The 15,261-nt window shown below is 37.5% G+C and overlaps 1 protein-coding gene across 6 annotated transcripts in view; it reads left to right on the top strand.

Annotated features, from left to right (window-relative positions):
- Positions 1-6,924: 6,924 nt before the first annotated feature.
- Positions 6,925-15,261, top strand: part of LOC129237078 (cyclic AMP response element-binding protein B) — a 54,194-nt gene continuing 45,857 nt past the window's right edge. For 4 of the 6 annotated variants that reach the window (XM_054871484.1, XM_054871485.1, XM_054871486.1 and 1 more), the window contains exon 1: positions 9,195-9,386. The gene's annotated coding sequence lies outside the window, so the exon portion shown is untranslated. Of the gene's footprint in view, positions 7,050-9,194; positions 9,391-15,261 lie in introns of those variants that run through there. The other 2 variants (XM_054871479.1, XM_054871483.1) reach the window with 2 other exon arrangements.

Genomic DNA, 15,261 nt, shown 5'->3' with positions numbered 1-15,261 from the left:
AGGGGTTTTTAGTACAATTTCCATAAGTGATTTTCTTTTTAATATGGTACTAATTATTTGTAAAACTTAACCTGGATTAAGTCATTTGGAAATGAGTGTTTATATGGCGTTGATAATTATATGCCCGTAACTGTACTTACGTTCCGCATGTACGTTCTTATGTTACCTATTCGGTATTACTCGGACCCGGTCATATATATTAAAATGTATCAGATGTGAGTGACGTAAAGGTCATTTTGAATTAAAATTTGCATAGTATTGTAAATAGGAGTACAAATGAACCCTGTAGGAAAAATCTAAAGAAACTTATTTTTCAGTTTCTAGTTCACAGTTGGATTTTTAGTGGATTTTTGCCATTCAAATGAGAATTTACTTGCTGATCACTGTAAGTGACATTGACGGTCGCCGTTTCTTTCATAACATAACATATGCTTTGAAAAAATATTTTTTTTACTAAACATGAACCCACGACTAAGGCTTTATAATATTCTACTTCCGTTTCGTATGCTTTTTTATTACGGGCAAAGAACGTATCAAAACCGGAGTTGAAATTCCGGCCTATTCCTCTTTCTCAACTCACTGTCGGAGAGTTAGAAGATTGCTCATTTCTGATTGAGGTTGTTAGTAGTGAGTGATCAGCTCCTCAATGGAATGCCGCGATGTTCACGTAAGTTCAGCTGTTACTCAGAAAACATCGATTGTCAGTGTTAGGCCCTAAATGAATGGAGGGGAAATATCAAATTATAAGAGAAGCTTTTTCTAATGCTGGTCGCCCCTTGGCAGGCAATGGCAAACCTGCGAAGGCATTTCTGCTATGGAAATAAGTTACATAGTTCTTACAAACAACTATTTGCCACTCGGAGGTGGTACAAAAGCGGCCAACATCAAGACACAAACCAAAAATTGAAGGACAAACTCGGCGAACCACCTAACAAAGAATATATACGCCAGTTATATATATACATACACATGAATACATACATATGAATATGCATATACAACACTTGGCTCCGACCGCGTCATTTTCTGAAAGGCCATGGGGCTATAAATCTTATAAAGGAAGAGCAAAGTATACGAGATTACGTAAAACGCTTACGTACAACAACAAAAATAAATGATAGTTAGAAGTATGTCTGGTAGTTGGATGTAGTAAAAAATCACTTTATGGATTTCACTTACAATTTACACTCGCATAATTGCATGCATACATAAGTCTTTAGCTGTTAGATTTTCACTCTCAGATATCGACAATTATATTTTTGCATAGGAGCTCCTATTTCTCTACCATAACAGGTGCCGGCTTCTGTTTGTTACTTCTTTGTCGTTAGCTTCGAGTTTTGCACGCGTTTGCAAACAGCTTTAAGCTGTTGATTTTACGTAACTATTATTTGATTTTTGTTTTTATTTGTTGCTACACAAATTGGCGGGAAAGAAAAACCCTTTCATGAAATAGAGCGAAATAACGCAGTTCAAAGCTTTTTAGTGCAACACTTTGATTTCGTGTTCTTTAATATAGAAAAATATAATAAATAAAAATAAAAATATAATACAAAAAACATTACCAATTCCGAGCATAAAGAGAAATTCGCTACAGACGTGAATTTTTTTCATACTCTCGCATCGTAGCTGGTTGTGTAACACGATTGTGGCATTATAAGGTAAGGTTAGATTGAGAGAACTTATGTGAGAAAATCTCATAATCTCATCCGGTGGTATGATTAACGGCAGGAGGCAAATCTCTCTAATCGGGATGCGTTATATTAATCGAGTTACTTAGTCTTATTGAAATATTTGTTATGCCAGATGAAATGGTGGAGATCCGAAACTTCTCCCTCTGTTAGCTCAGAGAGACGAAGCGTGAATGCATATATTGAAAATAGCAAAGCTCGTATTCTTGTTGAATATATTAATTAAACCACGCTTGAACGGTTGAGTGGGCATTGAGAATTGAAGCAAAGCAAACATTCAAACAATATTATTGAAATTTAAGTACAATTTTATACGTTTACCTTACTTATAAGGGAGTGACAATATGTGCCAAATTTTAGCTCTTTATTCACAAAAGTGAACGCGCCTGGTTTCTTGAAGCTATAAGCTGGCTCGCTTGTAGAAAATATGTTTTTGACGTGATAACGTCTTATAATTCGATGTAGCCGGATGAACGCACCAAAAATGCGGCGTTATCTTGCTGAAACTGCAAGCGAGAGCGCGGAACGAACAACAAAGAGGCACAATCGGCCCCCGCGTTCGGCAACGTTCGACATCTGGCTCTCTCCTACTTGAGTGAGCATATATATGTATGTATATGCGCATATGTATATAAATTCACATATTTGTATTTGCATATGCCTTCTTCCTGTGTGCATTTCTCTGTTGAGAATAGGACGATGATAGGAAAAGTAGGAAATGAAAGGGAGTGTCTCCCTATATCTTAATGCAAGCATTCCATCAGCATTTTCTTATGACGTTGTCACGTTAAACTATCGTCAGTAAACCGACTTTACACACAACCTCTTTTTTTCTCGCACAAAACAGCACTCACTACGAAAATGAGTTTAAGAGTGTAAAATGTTGCAATTCATTTCGTGGCATAATACCGAATGAAATTCAATATTTGAGCAAAAAGAAATGTCAATAACAAGACAACCCACAATTGAAATCATCTGGTATTTTAACAACACTTTATTCTCAAAATATTAAGATTAATATTGGATATGTTAGTGTAAAAATTATCCAGCAACTTGCCAGTAACTTCATTTCCGAGAATTTGCTCTTAAAGAGAAAAATATCAAAAAATTAACACGAATGCCAAACCAGAAACAATTTGCAAGTTTTACGATCAGTTGATTAAATTGTTGGCGTGAAAAGTCACAAAAAGTTAATTTGTTTCTGTTGAGCTAGCTCTCATTAAAAAAATAAAATAAAGCAAATAAAATGCAAAATAACGAGCTAAGCACCACACGATTTTATTTTGTCCACAAGGATTTGTTCCACTTCATCATCGCTGTCAGAGAAGAACATCCCATTGGCAATTGTATTGCTGTGGCAATCACAGCTTTCTTCATATTTTCCTCGCTTCCGTCTATGCATGTATGTATGTATATGCATATATTGTCAAATTAGTTAATAACCAAAAAATACAATCATAAAACACAAAAGAAACCTTCAATGCTTTCGATTTGTGTTTCGTAAACTGCAGGAATGGTGACTGGAGGCAGTGGTTCAGAAGTACATACCTCTATATCATGGGCCAATACTTCAAATTTATCTGAAAAAAAAACCTATTATCTAAATTTTAACTAAAATATATTTATATATCATATTTATATAAAGGGTGGTTAAATTTCAAGGACCGATGTTGAATGTGACCCACACCTAAACGTCAACGACACCGTTGGACTTCTTTCTTTGGGGTTATTTGAAAGAAAAGGTATACGTCGATAAGCCAGCAACAATTCAAGAGCTAAAGGATGAGATAATTCGGCACATTAACGGCATAGAACCTCAACTATGCCTCAGCGTCATCGAAAATTTGGACCATCGGATGGAGGTGTGTCGCCGAAGTCACAGCGGCTATTTGGCCGATATTTTGTTCCATACGTAATTGAGCCATACCAATATTATCATAATAAAGAGAAATGACAATAATTTCCTAAAAGAATTGTACTCTATTCAAAATCAACACCGGCCCTTGAAACTTAACCACCCTTTAGATAAGGAACTATTTGCATTTGGTGGTCTTTGGAGGTGCGCCGCCGAGGCCGCGGCGGTCATTTCGCCAATATTTTTTTGAGCCATACCAATATTATCATAATAAAGAGAAATGACAATAATTTTCTAAAAAAATTTTATTTATTCAAAATCAACACCGGCCCTTGAAACTTAGCCACCCTTTATATATGTACATATTTATACGTTCCCAATTTTAATCACAATTTTTATTTAAATTTAAAGCTTGGACTCAGTACGCAAATTTGAATTTATGCTTATTTTTAGTTTGCGATTTGCTGTATTTCTCACTTGCAAATTCTTACAAGTAAAAAATTATCCAGTAAAAACTTGCAACTTCCCCTCAAAATGAAATATCATTTTGCTCTCTCACTTTCCCCTACTTTGCAAGCTTTTTGGCTACAATTGTTACAAATTATTTGCTTCATGAACGCAATATTTTATATAAATTCGACTCGCATTAATTTGGATGCTTTTTTATTTTATTTTTTATTATTTTCGAAAGACTGTTTCTTAACATTATAGTTTCAACATTTTGTAGTTACATGGTAGTTAGAGTGAGAAGAATTATATTTCACTCATATACTAGCTAGAAGGAATATACATATTTACATACATACATACAACATTTTTAACTTTACTTCATTTCTTCTTATCATCAGGTTAATCTCAACATTTTACTGAAGATTTTAATTAGATTAGATTTAATACGAGTATACCATACCATGGAGGCACATATATATGTATGTACCTATGTCTCGCAAGAATTTTGGCAGTGTCATATTGGTGAGTGTGAGCACCATAAGACTCAACGCCGAGGTGGTAGAGAGTAAGTACAGCTTTGACGTCATAGTGAAGGTGTCGTATTAGTCTCTCAGCGATTTTGAAGGAAAGAGCTGATTGACTGACATAAGCCATGATGGAAAGAATAATGAGATGGCGCCTATCGTGGTCCCGTTACTTTGCTCTCAGCGAATTTGACAACGAGTTACGTGATTTTAGCTCCAGTATGGCCAGATTACCATTTTCGTAACTTCATTTAGCTTTTTTTTTGTTATTTAGTTTCGGAGTTTTAGTTCTTTCTTCATGACATTTTTCTAGCCTGTTTTAATTAAAATGTAATGTTTATAATTTTGTAAAATATACATTTTTTAATAATTAGTTAAATAATTCACTCAGTTTTATTTAGCTTTACTTTTTTTCTTCTGCTTTCGGCAGTCACATCTCTCTCTCCCTACTGCAGTGTTGCCTAGCTTTGGATATAAAAACGCACTAAAATGCCCATTTAAAGAAAATAAAACACCAAATTTGTATTGAATCACTAAAAGAACTTTGTATGCGTGACAAATTGTCTTTAGAATGTGCTTTTTTTTAAATAAATGTGTTATGCTTATGTACAATTTAATTTATGATTTTTTTTTTGTTAAGCGAGACTATTTTGTTAAGGGAACGACTTATTTGCTAAATTTGAGGTAATGTAACTAGAAAAGGTACTCTTTTTGTAAAAATGTCAGTATGGTTTCTTTAGTATATTCTGGTATTTTGAGGCTTATTTTTACAATGAATACACCTCTTGATGCCCTATGTCCCACTAGGGATTGATCGCGGGAAGAACGATTACACCTCTATGGTTTTAATCCGCATTCAGTAAATTCAAACGCCTTTTAAAATGTGTAAAAAGGTTTTCAATCTTAAGAATAGTTGAGAGAGGGACATTTAATATTCTTGCATAATCTTAAAAGGAGCAAAAAATTAAATTCACACTTTCAAAATATCAAATTTTATAAGAAACCAACTAATTTTCATTAGCACTAAAATCTTCTCAGAGTGGCCTTTTTTAACCTTCTTTTGTATAATAATACAGTTTTTTTTTAAATTAAGGTTTCGGTAGCTTTAAATTAAAAAAAAAGAAGCAAACACGGAACTTCAAAATTTTCGCATATTCGGTATAAAAAAGCATTAAATTTATTACGAAGAGCAAATGGTTGGCAATACTGCACAATTTGGAAAAGCGTGACGTCACGTACTCTCTGATGGGCGCAATCTTCTTTCTATCATTCTTGGACATAAGCGTGGTCATGATAGCGGTTTGTTTACGAAGAAACTGGGATTGTGTTGGTGATATACGAAAAAAATTACCACAGCCATGTGTGAAATGAGCGGGTAGAATTCTGTTTCTGAGTACCTGGTGTCGTGGCAACCGAAGTTACTCTCAGAATTTTGCTGCAGATGGCCAAACTTGGAATCTATCATCCTTGCATTTGCAGCTGCTGCAGGAATCATTGTGGGACATCAGGCCTGGGTTTCGATTTCAGATCAGATATTCTCTAATGGTTATATGCAGGCCATAAGAGTGTGGTAACAGTTTGGAAGCTCTGTAGTTAGATACTTTACGCTACATATTTGACGATTGCTAAAAATGACGGAGGCCTGGTTAGCTTCCATGACCACGAATACAAATTAAGTCTATCAACAGCTTATCGCAGACACTTTTCTAAAGGGTTCTGCATTGTTTAATTAACACGCTCCAGAAAAAGACAGTCTTTGGCAATAGCAAATATTTTCGCCTGGAAAACAATCGCAAAATCAGTCAGATGGAAGGTTCGTCTTAACGCCAGGGGGTCAGCGTAAATCCCTGCCTAATCTCACAATCTACCTTGAAGGTACCGGTGTAGAAGTGGTAATGCCTGGTTGTTAAATTGAATTTCCAGCTACCAAATTTTCGCGCTGCAAGTTATTGAACCAACAGCCCCATATTCTTTTATCCTACATATGTATTTGAACACACATCCGCAATGATGTGAGAAACGGTAGTATGGAATGATTGAAACTGTGGAATCACGAACTTTTACCTCGCCATACTCAGATACGCTTGTTTCTTGCACATTATATGTATGAATGTATGTATGTAGGTATTTATAAGCTCCCAATTAGTCTTCCATTAAATTAAATTTAATTTTTTACTTTTTTTAACAATTCAATGTCGTTTTCGATTTGTTTTTGTATCTGACGAATACTCTCTACCAATACGACACGATATGTTCGATACACACACAAAGCCGAAAGAAGAGTGATGTAGTGAGTATAAATGTGTACATAAATAGTATGCATGTGTGTAGATAGCTGTTGTTTATATGCAGCAACGAACTATGCCAGTTCAGCGAGGGTGACAGTGTCGACCAGTTAGTTAGTCAGTCGGGTTGATTATAGTGACAACAAAAGCTAACAACGGGATTAACTGCAAAGTCAACAATTGCGACAGCGACAATTTTGAAGACGCAAGCACCCAGCAACATCCCACAAAAACAACAATACAACAGGTATCGTATCTCTACGAAACCATGAGAACACAATCGGCTAATGCATACGAGTTTGTATGTACATATGTACATATATAACTTTTGGATGAGGTGGTACGTAATAAAGCTTTTGCTCTCTTCTTGAAAACCACTTGAGAACGTCCTTTTACGAAAAAAATTAATAAATAAATAAATACAAAACAGCTGCTATGGAGTTACTGTAACGAATGAGAATGTTGTGTCGTATGATAATACGTATAGGTTTTTTCTTCAGTGCTTACGTACATATGTGTATGTGAAATGTATGTGATATGGCTGATGATTGCGAGCTTGGAGAAGGACGGGTAACGGCATGATCACCTAACTAGTGGCTAGATAATGTCGACGTAGATACACATATACATATATGTATGCATATATATATGTACATACATATGTGTGAATTCTTGTCGTTGTTGGCGACGTCGTCATTGTGCGTTTTTTACGAAAATGGTTGATGCGTATTAATATATAATATACATATTTATGTATATTTGTATGAACATACAAAAATGTGACAAAATAATTGGTGTGAATATTTATCGGTAGCTCTGAATTCAGGTGTTTCTGCTCATTGTGGTTTTATTGGTTTATTGTTGTTATAATACACTTTAAATTTTATTATTTTTGGCTTATTGTTATTTTACTTTAGTTCAGTACACGTGCCGTTAAAGGCGGTACTCGACTTATTGATTAAAAAAAGGATGTATGTATGTACATATATACGTACATATGTAAATAAATAATATATATTTGTATTTAATAGATATTTTATATGATAAATACATATGTACCATATGTATGTAACTATATAAATACAAGTGCATGTACATATATGTGCATACATACACACACTTATACAAACATCTGTATTCATCTATTTATATACAAAATATACGAGAAAAAACGAAAAAAATTCTTTTCCCAACCAAATTTGTTTTGTTTTTATATTTGTTGCTTCCTCTTGCGGGCTCGTTCTGTACCATTAGTGTTGTTGTCGTCATTGTCGACTTTGCACAGTGTGTCTTTATGGAGAAAGTGCACCTAGATAGTGCGACTCAATATCCACTGCTACGTGATACTCTTTCCCATTTAGTTAGCGAAAAACGGAAAGTAAGTACAAGAGCATATGGAACCAACAACCCTGATTTTTCCTTGGTGTTACCGTTGCGTGATGCGCTCAGGATAAAACGAAAAATTATCAAATCCTTTGCAGCACAGATTCTGTGACGACTTTCTTTGCACTATCGTCTCTAAAGGATTTTCAGATAAGAAATTATTATGCTGTTAATTCCGTTCACCTTTCACCATTATATATGATATTCCATAAAGCCCTCGCCTGCAAGTCAGGAAGCCATCACGACGTAGAGAATACAAATGTGGTGAGAAAACCATCAGAAATCCGTAATTTTTTCGTGGCGAATTTGGTGTTTTAGTAACGTCAGCACAGAAAAAAAAGAATTTTATATGCAAAGTTACTTGTTTGTGAATATTTTGCTTTTTAAAGCGAACAAAAAAATTCAAATTAAGGTCCGTGTGTTCCGCGAATGACAATAATACAGTATTTTTCTTTGCTTCCACCAGGAAGTATTCTATAATTATTGGCTTTCCACTTAAAATTAAATAAATAATTGGCGCGTACACTCTTGTTGGGTGTTCGTTCGAGCTACTCCTGCCATTTGAGGCGTGCGCCTTGATGTTGTGCCACAAATGGAGGGTTCTGCAGTTTTAAGTCGACTACGAACGGTAAATACACTCAGAGGCTTGCCATTGCATGCCGAAGGGCGACCGCTATTAGAAAAAAGTTTTTCTTCAATTCATGAAGATTCGAGCCAACGTTCTCCGAATTCCGAATGGTAGTCACGCACAAACCCATTCGGCAACGGCGACTTTCCACGTGCTTTCGGTTATTCTTCCTCTTCTTTTCGTTTGTTTGCTTTCTGTGCTGAAGTCAGGGACCTGGGACGACGTAATTTTGTATTCTATCAATCTGAGGCAATGCCTATATCGACAAACATGCGATTTTTTGACAAATTACCCACTGTGAATCGTTGTCGTAGTCGCTTTCGTTGCTTGGCCGTCTCTGCGTTGCCGTTGAATGCTTTCGTCAGTCACAGTCTTCGACGTAAGGCATTCGGAGCGAATGAGTGAACGAGTGACGAGTGTGAAATACGTACGCGGCGGTGGTTTTGTATTGTAGCTGCACAAATATACAGCCTCTTTGAACGTGAAACTGAAACGTGGAGGACGGCTGTTCCAACAGCTACAGTGACGGTGACGGAGACTGTGTCGGAGATAGAGGCGGTAATCATATTTCGTGTGAGTGAGTTTTGGTGCAAAAAATATAAATAAAAACACACAGCACATTTATGTGCATACATACATTTCTATGTATGTATGTATGTGACAGTATGTACAAATGTATGAACGGTTTAAAAATTCCCGAAATAACTTTTGAAAATGGCAAAATTAAATAAAAAAAAAAAAAAATAAAAAAATAAAACAGTTTAACAGAAAAACGGAAATAACATAATAAATCAAGCTGCCTTAAAAATATGGCTCAAACAATTAAATTTCGTTGGTATAAACAGAAAAAATGGGCTTCTAGTAATACAAAATGTTTACTTATGAGATACATAACCATACACTTGAACAGTGTGCGCGCATTTGTATGCATATACAAGTTTATATATGTATATATGTTAACGTACACATACACGTACGTGTGCAATAATTATGCGAATGTTTGCACGGACACGGATACTCGTACGAATGACTACTGATAGTGCTGACACAGTCGCCACTCCATGCCAGTTTAATTCAGCAGCCAGTTAGACCTGATAAAAAATATGTAATTCGAAAACGTTTATACATATTTATTTATTTATATATGTATATAGTATATAAAAAAGGTTAGAATACAAAACAAATCTGACACACAGTGTGTCTCTGTTTGTGTGCACATACATAGGTACTTATGTATTGCTGCCTCTATTGGAAGTGATTCCTCTGACAAGTCGAATGTACGAAGGGGCTAAGCCGCAATAATCAGCAATTTTGCTAGACCATCAATTCAATCATGTATAGGAAGAAATCTTGACGTAATCTCAGAGACGATTTTCAAATATCGACTATTTTCATACAGAAATACTTTGCTTTCAATTGCTTAGCCTCAATTAATCGTTTTTATACAAGTCGTCCGTGCCTGTTGCCAGCGGTCCTTTGGGCTGTTGCTTATAATTCTTGCTTTGGCCTACTGTCCGCTTAAGTTGGTCAGTTGGTCGGCTGGTCGATGGCTGATTGTGTCGTTTCTTTTTCTACTAGTTAGTTGTTTTTTTTTTGGCATTTGTGCTTCTGTGAATAATTTATTTTTATACACACCTACGAAGAAGAGCGGAAAAGTTTGTTGAATTTGTTGTTGCCTCGGTTGCTTTTGCCAATACCACCGTCGTGCTATGATTGCTGTTGTTTGCGTTTCAAGTGCAAATTGCGTGAAATGGGCAGGCACCCTTACATCGTTTCATTGAATATTTCTTCCTTATTTCTTCACGGTGCTTATAAGTGATTGACATTTGTGCGAGTATGCAAATTTGTGTGTTTATAAGCGTATTACATTTGTGTACATATGGACATACGTATTAATCTCATTCACGTTGCTGGTGCTCCTCTTTCTCTCTGTTACTGTAAATGTCATTGCTGCTACGAGTTTTGCCGCTGTTGCTGTCTCTGCGTTGCTTTCGTAATCACTCACAGTTGCACTTGCAAGTGAGCTTTCGTTTTATACACAATACGCTGCAATCTTTGCATGTAGATGCATATGTATGTTCGCATGTGCATTCACATGTTTGCAAATACAAAGTTCGTTTAGTCAGCGGTTTATTGCTGTCACCCCCATTCAAAATTCAACGCATCGCTGATGGTACTACTGAAATGTATACCCACTAAACTAAACGCTATTGCATTTGTCGCTTTAAAACCATTGGATGTGCACTTTGCGTATTTTTGTATTTACTCAAGAGCGGCGGTTTGGACTTTATGCACAAAACACGTGTTGACGGTTGTTTAGATGAGTTTTTGATTGGTTTCTGATGACGGAATTTCTTTGGGATTTTGTATGTATGCACCTTTTGTTCAAAAAGTACCCGGAATTCGTGAATAAAACGAAAACGGTTCGACTATTAATTTATATTTATTTCATTCTCTTCAAAATAATCTCCTATAACAGGTATTTTAACAGTTGATCAAATCTTAATTTTTATTATCGCCTTCAATCACATTGAACTCATTTATCATCTCAATTGTCCGAGAATGCTTTTCACGAGGCAGAAACTCGCAAGTGGTGTTGTCAGGTTACATCTGTCGGGACAGACTATGAAGAACAGCACTCAGACACAATTAAGACCATTGTACCGCACTCGGATTCCCTTTTTAATTTTCTTTAAATCTACTCGACCTCCGAAGAAATCTGAGTAGATCTTGTGGTGCCAAGGAGCCAAGGTGGTAGCTTCTAAACACTTAAAGCCTGATTCGAGCGAAGGCGGGGCAGACTGAGATGCCCACCTTTTCTATATGCTTCGCCCATAGAAAGTGGCCCGTCATCAGTCCAACCAGCCTCCTACAGTCCCCTCTGCTTAGTGACAGGAGGAACTGCGACAGTATGTCGGACATGACAAGTAACATCAGTTTTATCAATCTGCAGCCTCTCTCAGCCTGCCAAGCTCGCTGGTGGGGTAGAGTAGCCCGTTTGCTAATCGTGGCTTTGTTGGCTGCAGAAGGGAGGGACAGAACGGGCTCCGGGCCATTAAAGTTGGCCTCAGATCCCATTTTTGCTAAAGAGTCAGAGATTTTGTTACCCACGATACCCACGTGTCCCGAGACCCATGTTAAAATTAGGCTATTATGTCTACCGACATAGTTCAGCCTGGATTTACCGGCCTCGACTACCCTTGAAGTGGTTGGGGGGTTGTCTAAGGCCATGAGCGCAGCTTGGCTGTCGCTGCAGACACATATAGATCTGCCTCTCCATCTGTTTTCCACAACAAAGTTCATCGCTTCTTGAACAGCATACACCTCCGCTTGAAACACAGATGCTTGTATTCCAAGAGCAAAGTGCAGTTGTGTCCCGCTGTATTCCACGTAGACCTCAGAGCCGAAGCCATGCTCGTTCCTGGAGCCATCCGTGAAAATGCGAAAACAGTGTTTGCCGGGCTCATTTTCTGAGTTTGACCACAGTTGAGCCTCTGGCAACACCACACTCTATCTCTTGTCAAGCACGACTCTGGAAGGCATGGAGTAAAGGGGCATGGCGAGGATCGTTGGATCGAAGTCCATGCCTACTCTGTTGCCCAGTGCTGGACAGGAGCCGTACCAATTCCCATTGAGTTTCATCCGTCGAGAAAGATGAGTATATCGACTCCATGCAAATATTTGTTTTCTGTCGAAAAGCACTTACGCTATACTCTGTCATCGTTTTTTGAAAAAAAAATCACTCACACTTCAATTCTTATTTTTCACCAGGCTGCGCAAAAGTGAGGTTATTTCGAAATAAAATAATTAGTTTGAATTATTTCATAATATTTAATTTGGAAATAAAAATTGAATCAAAACTGCCATACCATATATGGGCTCATATGCGGTAAAGGGTTAAAAGAAAAAAAGTTCTTTGTGATCAAATAGATAGTTGAATACAAGATGAATTGTGTGAGCCGGTCCATTGTGGTGGTGAAGTAGCCAGGATTTGTTTCTCTACAAATCCAGTGTGTTGCGACGAGCATTCCCACAGACGCTAAACGGCTAAAAACATCTTGATTTTGGATCGATTTAGCTTCGATTCAGCTATGCCTGTGCGCCCGTCCGTCCACTCGTCCGTATGTACGAGAACTCGAGTAAAAATTAATATACAAGGTCTGGAACTGGAAGTGTAACTAATTAAAAAGGCCATAAATTTAGTTTGGAAATTTACTTTTATTCAATTCGAAGTAAAAAATGTGTGAAAATAATGCAAAATTAAGAATCAAATAACTTTTACTCGACATGACCAACTTTTGCCTTCACTATGACCTTGAGACGGTCCAGAAACGAACCGCAAGCTGCTAGAATGTGACTTGCAGCTATTTTAGCCCCCTCGGGGACAATGGCTTTTTTCAGCGCCTCGACCCTGGTGAATCTTTTAGTTCGGACCTTGCTCTCCAAAATGGCCCAAACTAGAATAATCCATCGTATTCGGGTCTGGTGAATTTGAGAGCCATTCTGTGGACGTTATGAAGTTCGGAACGTTGTTCTTTAGCCATTCCTGGTTCACTCGAGCTTTGTGTCCGGTTGAAACGTCCTTGGTCTGCCACCGAAATGTTTGTCTGTCCACGACTTCAAAGCAACCTCCAGAATACTTTTCCGATAATATTTCGCGTTTCCCTTGACTCCAGGCTCGATGAAATTGATTGGAAAGCGCCCATCTGCGGTTACAGCGGCCCAACCCATTACCTTTGGCGGGTGCTGCCTCCTGATGGCCAATCGATGACTCAAATTCTCGTATAAACGGTTGGTCAAATAAATCCTATCGTTTTGGGAAAAATGTTCTCGTCAAAATACACGATGTTCGGAAATTGACCGCTTTCGTGAGATCATCCGCTTTTTGGATCTTGTAGAGTTTAACTTTGAGATCATTTTTCAGTATGCGACGAATGCTACGGTAAGGTATTTGCTTTCTTATTTTCTTTCGCCATTTGATTTCGTCGGGGATTTCGCTTAAGTCGCTTTTCCACTTTTTGAACCATTTCACGTGACGTTGCAGTCTTTTGATGACAACCTCCATGACGTTTCGCGATACTACCATTATCATTGTAAGGAGTAATGGTGCGATAAACAAAAACTTTATTTACTTTAAGGTGCTCGAGCTCACGAACAATCGCGGGTTGTGATTTTCCAGCCAAATATAATGCAATCACACTTTTACGTTTGAAATCCATTACTGATTTTCTTTTTTCGCGTTTACTCTCGGCAAAGTGCTTACGCGCGCTTGTAAACCATACTCTGGACTGTCATTTAGCCAACTAACAGACAGCGGATGTCCATGCATTAGCTGCGGGAGCGGTCTGAAGTTGGTTACACTTCGGGTGCCGGGCCCTGTATTGCTACACACAATACTCTTTGTCCGAGGTAGGCAAAAACCGTTATTTATAAATGAAATTTGGCACAAAGAAGAACATTCGACTGCACTGCGAAAAGTATAGTATACCTTAGATCACATTATACATGTCTACAGTGAGTATCGAACTCGGGACTAATTGAATGGTAATCACGGCAAACCAGTTGCTAAAGTCTTACATAGCATTCCAATTTTATTTATATGGTGTGTATGATAGATATGTATGTATGTACACAAAAATTTTTATACATACGCATGTACACTATTCCATCTGTACCTCCGTGTACATACTGGGTGTCCGGTACTAGAACAAAGTTTTAAATTTAAAGTTTCTCCCTAACCGCTGAGTGTGCAAGAGAGCGGCTGTCTTTAGACTTTTAAAAACTATTATACATGCCATATTGAGGAAGGATCTTAGACTTTACCCCTTCAAAATTTAAGTCGTGCAATGTCGAAGCGATTTCATACGGGAAACGGTAGTGATGGAGCTAATTTTCCTTTAAATGGAAGTGCAAATAAGAAAAATTGTCGTTATTGGTCTCCTAAAAGACACAGCCGACTATTAAAACATCAACAGTCACTTCACAGTCCCAAAGTGACCATATTTTTTTGAAAATTGTCGAGCGCAAGTAATTTCTGTGGACGGTATGTCTTATCGCCGCAGGCTTAACGATTATTTTCTGCTATTAATTATCCTTCAGTACACACACGTCGCATACAGTGATACATGACGATATTGTATGATTTCTTCACTAACATGGACATGGCATCATTTTTGGGCAGTTAATACTGTATTTCTCCGATCTTCGGACAGATCTCTCGATCCGCAAACTGGAGTTTGAGGGTCGTGTTAGGGCAATATTTGCAAATAGGCAGGATTGGATCGAGGGGAGAATCTGCGCCGAAGCTTGCACCTCTGTCTTCACTGACGGCTCCAAGATGGAATCGAGAGTCAGAGCGAGGAGTTTTCTCTAAATAAACCAATTTATCTAACACCTTTAAACTGCCGAACACTGCTAGTGTTTTTAAGGCAGAAGACTTTGCAATCCT

Source organism: Anastrepha obliqua, chromosome 2, assembly GCF_027943255.1.
Source record: "Anastrepha obliqua isolate idAnaObli1 chromosome 2, idAnaObli1_1.0, whole genome shotgun sequence".
In the NCBI taxonomy this organism is placed as follows: Eukaryota; Metazoa; Arthropoda; class Insecta; order Diptera; family Tephritidae; genus Anastrepha; species Anastrepha obliqua.
The sequence above is the reverse complement of the archived record's forward strand: the minus strand, read 5'-3'. Positions and strand labels throughout refer to the sequence as shown.